We start from the raw sequence: 9,315 nt of genomic DNA, 5'->3' as shown, positions 1-9,315 counted from the left end.
TGCCCTGATTTGTTTGCAGGAATAAATCAGGAAACCTGAGAGGACCCACAGACCCTCTGAAGGAAATGGATTGCTCCTGCAGGACCCAGGAGACACCCTAAATACTAGGAGTGCCCAAACTGTGGAAGTGGGAAAGGGAGACTGTCTGCTCCTGAACACACACCCCCACTGGGGAAACTAAAGGTCTAGATTGCAAGAGAAGATTCTGACCTTACCTGGAACTGAGTCAATTTAGAGAGCCAAGCAAAATACAGGGGTAGAGGAAGCAGCAGGAGAAGCCCTCTGAGTTCGCTGGGTCCCCTAGCAAACCACTTCTGCTTGGCCTCACAGAGGTCCTTTGGGAGGGCGGCCAGAGGCACTGGGAAAAGGCCACAGGGAGAAGAAAATCTCCAGGTGAACTTTGTAACAATTTGAACTATTCAAGAAGTCTCCTGGCCAGGACTCAGGGAAGATCATGAATCTGGTGTGCAGACTCTACAGTCAGGGAAGTACAAAAGCCCTACTTGCTTTCACAACTGGGAAGCTGTTATCCTGGGGCAAGTTCTCAGTCCCGCTCACCCAGCGCCTGAAAACAGACTCAGTGCTGTTGGGTGGGGCACCGTGGGAGTGAGACTGGCCCTTCAGCTTCGGTGGGAGCTGGATGAGGCCTGTGACTGCCAGCTTTCCCGTGCTTCCCTGACAACCTGCATGACACAGTAGAGACAGCCATAATCCTCCTAGGGACATAACTCCACTGACCTAGGAACATCGCCCCTATCTCCCACAGCAGCCGCAGCAAGACCTTCCCAAGGAGAGTCTGAGCTCAGAACATGCCTAGCCCTGCCCCTACCCAGTGGTCTTTCCCTACCCACCCTGATAGCTGAAGACAAAGGGCATATACTTTTGGGAGTTCCAGGGCCCTGCCCACCACCTGTTCCTCCCCATACTACAACAGCTGATGCTCTCTGGAAAGCACCACCTCCTGGCAGGAGGCCAACCAGCTAAAAAATAGCTCATTAAACCACCAAAACTAAGGACCTTCACAGAGTCCATTTCATCCCCAGTCACCTCCACTGGAACAGGTGCTGGCATCCAAAGTTGAGAGACCCACAGACGGTTCACATCACAGGACTCTGTGCAGACAACCTCCAGTACCAGCCTAGAGCCTGGTAGACTTACTGGGTGGCTAGATCCAGAATAGAGATAACAATCACTACAGTTTGGTTATCATGAAGTCACATCCATAGGAAAAGGCAGAGAGTACTACATAAAGGGAACATCTTGTGGGACAAAAGAATCAGAACAACAGCCTTCAGCCCTAGACCTTCCCTCTGACAGAGCTTACCTAAATGAGAAGCAACCAGAAAACCAACTCTGATAATATGACAAAACAAGGTTGTTTAACTCCCCGCAAAAAACCACACTAGCTCACCAGCAATGGATCCAAACCAAAAAGAAATGCCTGATTTACCCAAAAAACAATTCAGAAGGTTAGTTATTAAATTAATCAGGAAGGCACCAGAGAAAGGCAAAGCCCAATATTAGGAAATTAAAAAAAGATACAAGAAGTGAATGGAGAAATATTCAATGAAAGGTATAGCATAAATAAAAAAACAATCAAAACTTCAGGAAACAATGGACACACTTATAAAAATGTAAAATGCTCTGGGAAGTCTCAGCAATAAAATCAAGCAAGTAGAAGAAAGAAATTCAGAGGTCGAAGACCAGGTTTTTGAATTAACCAAATCCAACAAAGACAAGGAAAAAAAATAAGAAAATATGAACAAAGCCTCCAAGAAGTCTGGGATTAGGTTAAACGACCAAACCTAAGAATAATTGGTGTTCCTGAGGAAGGAGAGAAATCTAAAAGTTTGGAAAACATATTTGGGGAAATAGTCCAGTGAAACTTCCCCAGTCTTGCTAGAAACCCAGGCATCCAAATACCAGAAGTACAAAGAACACCTGGGAAATTACCACAAAAAGATCATCACCTAGGCACATTGTCATCAGGCTATCTAAAGTTAAGATGAAGCAAAGAACCTTAAGAGCTATGAGACAAAAGCATGAGGTAACCTATAAAGGAAAATGTATCAGATTAACAGCAGATTTCTCAGCAGAGACCCTACAAGCTAGAATTGATTTGGGGCCCTATCTTCAGCCTCCTCAAACAAAACAATTATCAACCAAGAATTTTGTATCCAGTGAAACTAAGCTTCATATATGAAAGAAAGATACAGTCTTTTTCAGAAAAACAAATTCTGAGCGAATTCACCACCACCAAGCCACTACGACAAGAACTGCTAAAAGCAGCTCTAAATCTTGAAACAAATCCTGGAAACACATCAAAACAGAACCTATTTAAAGCACAAATCTCACAGGACCTATAAAACAAAAATACAATTTAAAAAACAAAAGGCAAAAAAACAACATGTACAGACAACAAATAGCACAGTGAATGGAATGGTACCTCACATCTCAATACCAACATTGAATGTAAATGGCCTAAATGCTCCACTTAAATGATACGGAATTGCAGAATGGATAAAAATTCACCAACCAACTATCTGCTGCCTTCAGGAGACTCACCTACATAAGGACTCACATAAACTTACAGTAAAGGGGGTGGAAAAAGACATTTCATTCAAATGGGCACAAAAAGCAAGCAGGAGTAGCTATTCTTATATCAGACAAAACAAACTTTAAAGCAACAGCAATTTAAAAAGACAAAGAGGACATTATATAATGATAAAAGGCCTTGTCCAACAGGAAAATATCACAATCCTAAACATATACGCACCTAACACTGGAGCTCCCGGATTTGTAAAACAATTACTAGTAGACCTAAGAAATGAGATACACAGCAACACAATAATAGTGGGGGAATTTAATACTCCATTGACAGCACTAGACAAGTCATCAAGACAAAAAGTCAACAAAGAAACAATGGATTTAAACTATACCCGGGAACAATCGAACTTAATAGATGTATATAGAACATTCCATCCAACAACTGCAGAATATACATTCTTTTCAACAGTGCCTGGAACTTTCTCCAAGATAGACTATATGATAGGCCACAAAATGAGCATCAATAAATTTAAGAAAACTGAAATTATATCAGGCACTCCTCCAGAAAGCTCCCAGAACTGAAAAAAAAATTCAGCAAAGTTTCCAGATAAAAAATTAATGTACACAAATCAATAGCTGTTCTATATACCAACAGTGACCAAGCTGAAAATCAAATAAAAAAAAGTCAACCCCTTTTACAATAGCTACAAAAAATAAAATAAAATACTTAGGACTTTCTTAACCAAGGAGGTGAAAGACTTCTACAAGGAAAACTATAAAACACTGCTAAAATAAATCATAGATGACACAAACAAATGGAAACACATCCCACGCTCATGGATGGGTAGAATCAATATTGTGAAAATGACCATACTAGCAAAAGCAATCTACAAATTTAATGCAATTCCCATCAAAATACCACCATCATTCTTCACAGAATTAGAAACAAACAATTCTAAAATTCATATGGAACTGAAAAAGAGCCCACATATCTAAAGCAAGACTAAGCAAAAAGAACAAAACTGGAGAAATCACAGTACCTGACTTCAAACTATACTATAAGGCCATAGTCACCAAAACAGCATGGTACTGGTATAAAAATGGGCACATAGACCAATGGAACAGAATAAAGAATCCAGAAATAAATCCAAATACTTACAGCCAATCGATCTTTGATGTAGCAAACAAAACGTAAAGTGGGGAAAGGACACTCTTTTCAAGAAATGGTGCTGGGATAGTTGACTACCACATGTAGGAGAATGAAATTGGATCATCATCTCCCACCTTATACAAAAATCAACTCATGATGGATTAAGGACTTAAATCAAAGACCTGGAACTATAAAAATTCTAGAAGATAATATTGGAAAAACCCTTCTAGATATTGATTTAGGCAAGGAATTCATGACCAGCAACCCAAAAGCAAATGCAATAAACACAAAGATAAATAGCTTGGACTTAAGTAAACTAAAGAGCTTTTGCACAGCAAAAAGAACAATCAGCAGAGTAAAGAGACAACCCACAGAGTAGGAGAAAATCTTCACAATCTATACATCAGACAAAGGACTAATATCCAGAATCTACAATGAACTGAAACAAATCAGCAAGAAAAAAAACAAACAAGCCAATAAAAAAATGGGCTAAGGATACGAGTAGACAATTCTCCAAAGAAGATATACAAATGGCCAACAAACATGAAACAATGCTCAGCATCACTAACGATCAAGGAAATGCAAATCAAAACCACAAGGTGATACCACCTTACTCTTGCAAGAATGCCATAATTGAAAAATAAAAAAGTAGTAGATGTTGGCGTGGATGTGGTGAACAGGGAATACTTCTACACTGCTGGTTGGAATGTAAACTAGTACAATCACTATAGAAAACAGTATGGAAATTCCTTAAAGAACTAAAAGTACCATTTGATCCAGCAATCCCACTACTGGGTATCTACCCAGAGGAAAAGAAGTTATTATATGAAAGAACTACTTGCACATGCATGTTTACAGCAGTGCAAGTTGCAATTGCAAAAATGTGGAACCAACCCAAATGCCCATCATTCAATGAGTGGATAAAGAAACTGTGAGATATATAGAGATAGAGATAGAGATATATATATATATATTCAAATAAATTGAATATATTTATTTGAATGGATTTATGTATTTATATATATTTATTTTAATGGATTATATATTCAATTTAAATATATTTAAATTGAATTTGATTTAATTATATTTAAATTGAATATATAAATATTAAAATGAATATATAAATGGAATACTACTCCGCCATAAAAATATAATACTATTTGAATTGAATATATAAATGCAATACTACTCCGCCATAAAAAGGAACGAATTAATGGCATTTGCAGTGACATGGATGAAATTGGAGACTATTATTCTAAGTGAAGTAACTCAGGAATGGAAAACCAAACAAAGTATATTCTCAAGTGGGAGCTAAGCTATGAGGATGCAAACACATAAGAATGACACAATGGACTTTGGAGACTCAGGAAAAAGGGTGGGAAGAGAAGGGAATGAAGGATAAAAGACTACAAATAGGGTGTGGTGTATACTGCTCGGGTGATAGGTACACCAAAATCTCACAAATCACTGCTAAAGAACTTACGCATGTAACCAAACACCACCTATTCCCCAATAACCTATGGAAATATAAATAAAATAAAAGTTGAAATTATTTTTTAAAAATAGATCATCCTGGCTAGGTATGGTGGCTCATGCCTATAATCCCAGCACTTTGGGAGCCCAAGGTGTGAGGATCACTTAAGCCCAGGAGTTTGAGACTACCCTGGGCAACATAGTGAGAACTCATCTCTACAAAATAAAATTTAAAAATTAGCTGAGCGTGGTAGCATGTGCCTATAGTCCCAGCTATGCAGGAAGCTGAGGTGGGAGGATAACTTGAGCCTGGGAAAGTTGAGGCTGATTGCACCTCTGCACTCCAGCCTGGGTTACTAAGTGAGACCTTGTCTCTAAAAAAACAAAAAACAAAAAAAAAAAAAAAAAAAACACTCTAATAAAGTTAGAGAAAAAGTTTGAGAAAATACAATACCTCTTTCTGAAACAAAACAAAACATGTAGTAGTAACATAGTAGGGAGAAACTTTCTCAACCTGATAAAGGCATCCACAATAAAACTAAAGCCAACATTGTGTTTAAAGATGAAAAACTGAATGTTCTTCCCCTAAGACTAGGAACAAGCCGAGGATTTTTACTCTCACCACTTATATTCAACATCAAACTGGAAGTACAATAAGTTAGAAAAAAGAAAAAGACATCCATGTTTAAAATGGAAGAAGTGAAATTGTCTTTATATGCAGAAACCTGATTGTTTACCTAGACAATCTGATGGAGTCTACGAAAAAAACCTATGAGAACTAGTAAAAGCAATAATTTAATTTATCAATGCTGCAAGATACAAGGTTAATACACAAAAACCAACTGTACGTAAGCAACAAAAAATAAAAATACAAAAAAAAATTTATAATAGCATCAAAAATAAGAAATACCTAGAGATAAATCTGATAAAAGGTGTGCAAAACCCAAACACTGACAAATGCAAAATATTGCTGGGAGAAATTAAAGAAAACCTAAATAAATGGATAGGTATAAACTAAGTTCATGAATCAGAAGATGAAATATTGTTGAGATGTCAATTCTTCCAAAATTAATATATAAATTTACTGCAATCTCAATTAAAATCCTACCAGGCATTATTTTGAAGAAATTGACAAGCTAATTCCAAAATTCATATGGAAATGCAAAGATTCTAGTCTAGTCAAAACAGCATTGAAAAAGAACAAAGTTGGGCCGGGTGTGGCAGCTCACACATGTAATCCCAGCACTGGGAGGCCAAGGTGGGTGGATCACTTGAGGCCAACAGTTCGAGACCAGCCTGGTCAACATGGCGAGACTACTAAAAAGTGCAAAAATTAGGCAGGTATGGTGGCACACTCTTGTAATCCCAGCTATTCAGGAGACTGAGGCACGAGAATTGTTTGAACCCAGGTGGTAGAGGTGGCAGTAAGCCGAGATTGTACCACTGCACTCCAGCCTCGGCAATAGAGCAAGACTGTCTCAAAAAAAATAAAATAAAAATAAATAAAAAAGCAAAGTTGGAAAGCTCATACTACCTGACCTCAGGAGTTATTTTAAAGCCGTAGTAACCAACAGAATGTGGTATTGACATCAAGAGAGACAGATCAATAGAACAGAATAAAATGTATAGAAATAAATCCATGCATATCTTATTTGTTGATTTTTACAAAGGTGCAAAGGCAATTTAGTAGACAAAAAACATATTTTTGCAAGATATGGTGAAACAGTTGAATAACTGTATACAAGCAAAAATTAAAAATAAACTTCAATACATATCTTGCACCTTATACAAATTAACTAAAAATGGATACTACATATAAGTGTAAAACTAGAACTATAAAACTTCTAGAAGAAAACGTAAGATAAAATTGTTGTGACCTTGGTTTGGGCAAAGGTTTCTTATATGCAATACCAAGAGCATGATCCATACAAAAATAAAAATTAAAAAAATAAATTGAATCGCATCAAAATTAAGAACTTTTGCTCTGCAAAAGCTACTGTTAAGAGAATGAAGACAAGGTAAGCTATATACTGGGAGAAAATATTTGCAAAGTACATTTCTTATAAAGAATGTGTATCCAGAATATATGTATAAAGAACTCTTAAAGTTAAATAATAAATGAAGTAAAAACAGATAAACAACTCGATAAAAAATGGACAAAATACTTGAACAGATACATCAAAGATAGCTTTTGGATAGCAAATAAGCATAAGAAAGAATGTTCACAGAATTGGTCATTAGGGAAGTGCAAATTAGAATCACAAGGTATCACTACACATCTACTAGAATGTCTAAACTTGAGTGACTGACCATATCAAGCGCAAGGAAAGTTTTGGGGTAATGGACATGTTCTTTATCTCTATCATGATGATAGTTTCACAGGTATAATCTCAAATTGAAATGTGCAATTTATTGTATGTTAATTATATCTCAGTAAAGCTGTTTAAAAATAATAATAATGATGCTCCAAAGTGGTCTGAGACTATGTGGCAAGAGAGCCTGCACTTCCATTTTTGAGTAGACTTCATCAGAGTGACATCAAAGCCCTGCTGCTTGCTTCATAGTTTTGGAGGACTGTAAGGACGTGGCTCTTTCTGTTTTTATTACTGTACACTCACTTGTCTTCCAAGAGCCCAGAATAGGAATGGGAGGTGAGGAGGGGCTGCTCTGTGTACATACAAACCTGAATGGTGGTTACCACATTGTACCCAGAATCCTTCTCCTTTCAGGCCCCACAGCTCTATTTTAATATAGGTAAAGCTGGTAGGCCTGGCTTCCTTTGCCTAAAGACAAGCATTCTCCCGGGAGTCTCCATGTATTTCTTACTCCATGTTACACCTTGTAGATTTTTTAGTAGTTTGCCAAACATCAAGTGGCTTGTCTGAACCCAGCATAAGACGTCTACCCTACATAGTTAAAGAGAAATGCAATTAAAGCAAAATTTTTTAAAAATAGAAATAATTACCCACTTAATTTATCAATCATTGCTTAATCTACCTCTGGTTTTCCCTGCAGACTCCAGCTGAATGATTTCTTCAGTTCAGCTAAATTTGTATACCTCTGTTAAAAGCCCCTTTGTGGATAAATGCACAATTCTGAATCTTCAGCATTTTCATCAGTTTTCTCTCTGCAGTCTTTCTTCTATAAAGCCTTTAATTCTCCCAACAAAAGTGTATAATTTTCAAAGGCTTTTGTTGAGGATCCTTTCCTAAGCGCTCTGAGACCCAGTGTATAGAAGGCTGGAATGGAATTCTGATACAGAATGAGGATGGCCCTTGGGTGTGAAGGGGAGAGGTCAAGGGACAGGCCACAAGGAAGTATTGACGTCAAATGCTGCTCTTTTCTCCCAAAGTCCTGATAAAATGAATAAAGATATATGCACTCCTTGCCTTACCTCAAAAACTGTGGGGTATATGTAGCTAGCAGACAGTAAATATTCTTTGCTCCAGTTAACCACTTACTATGGCTCTATTTCCACCTGAGGTTCTTTTTGGAACCCCAAAAAGACATAGTAAGTTAACCACTTACTATGTCTCTATTTCCACCAGTTAACCAATTACTACGTCTCTATTTCCACCTTACTTTAGATTCAGGGGGTACGTGTGCGGATTTGTTACGTGGGCACGTTGCTTGAGGCTGAGGTTTAGGGTATGATTGATCCTGTCACCCAGGTAGTGAGCATAGTACCCGTACCCAATAGCTGGCTTTTCAACCCTTCTCCTTTCCCTCCCTCCTTCCTTCTGAAGTCCCCCTTAGTCTTTTGCCACAGGCTGTCGACTTGCTCTGCAGTTAGCAAAGTTACCAAGTCTGTGTAATACCATGGTGTGAACATGGCTGCATTTAGCTAGTTCAGGGAAAGTTGAGAAACAATTCCCACCTGGGAAATGGAAACTGCTTCATAACCTCTGAAAGTCAGAAACACTTTAATGGAATTTTCCGTGGAAGCTTACTTCAATTAGTGCCTAAGCTTTTGACACAATGCATTTGTCACTGCAGTTCAACAGACTGCACATACTCCCTTAGGTCTTCTAGACGTGTGTCTCTATAATGCATGTCACCTGATCTCAGGTGATCCTGAGGCAGCCTGCATTGAAGAGCTCTATCCAGAAGCAGTGATAGCAATTAAGAGAACCGATCAGACTTTC

The 9,315-nt window shown here is 38.0% G+C and overlaps 1 long non-coding RNA gene across 1 annotated transcript; it reads left to right on the top strand.

Annotated features, from left to right (window-relative positions):
• Positions 1 to 2,775: 2,775 nt before the first annotated feature.
• On the top strand, positions 2,776 to 8,599 carry LOC117080306. Its single transcript, XR_004435778.1, has 3 exons — positions 2,776 to 2,964; positions 7,032 to 7,039; positions 8,590 to 8,599. It is a non-coding gene; the product is annotated as an uncharacterized LOC117080306 (long non-coding RNA).
• Positions 8,600 to 9,315: the final 716 nt, after the last annotated feature.

The sequence above is a fragment of the Trachypithecus francoisi genome, unplaced genomic scaffold, assembly GCF_009764315.1.
Source record: "Trachypithecus francoisi isolate TF-2019V2 unplaced genomic scaffold, Tfra_2.0 Lachesis_group8, whole genome shotgun sequence".
NCBI lineage: Eukaryota > Metazoa > Chordata > Mammalia > Primates > Cercopithecidae > Trachypithecus > Trachypithecus francoisi.
The sequence above is the reverse complement of the archived record's forward strand: the minus strand, read 5'-3'. Positions and strand labels throughout refer to the sequence as shown.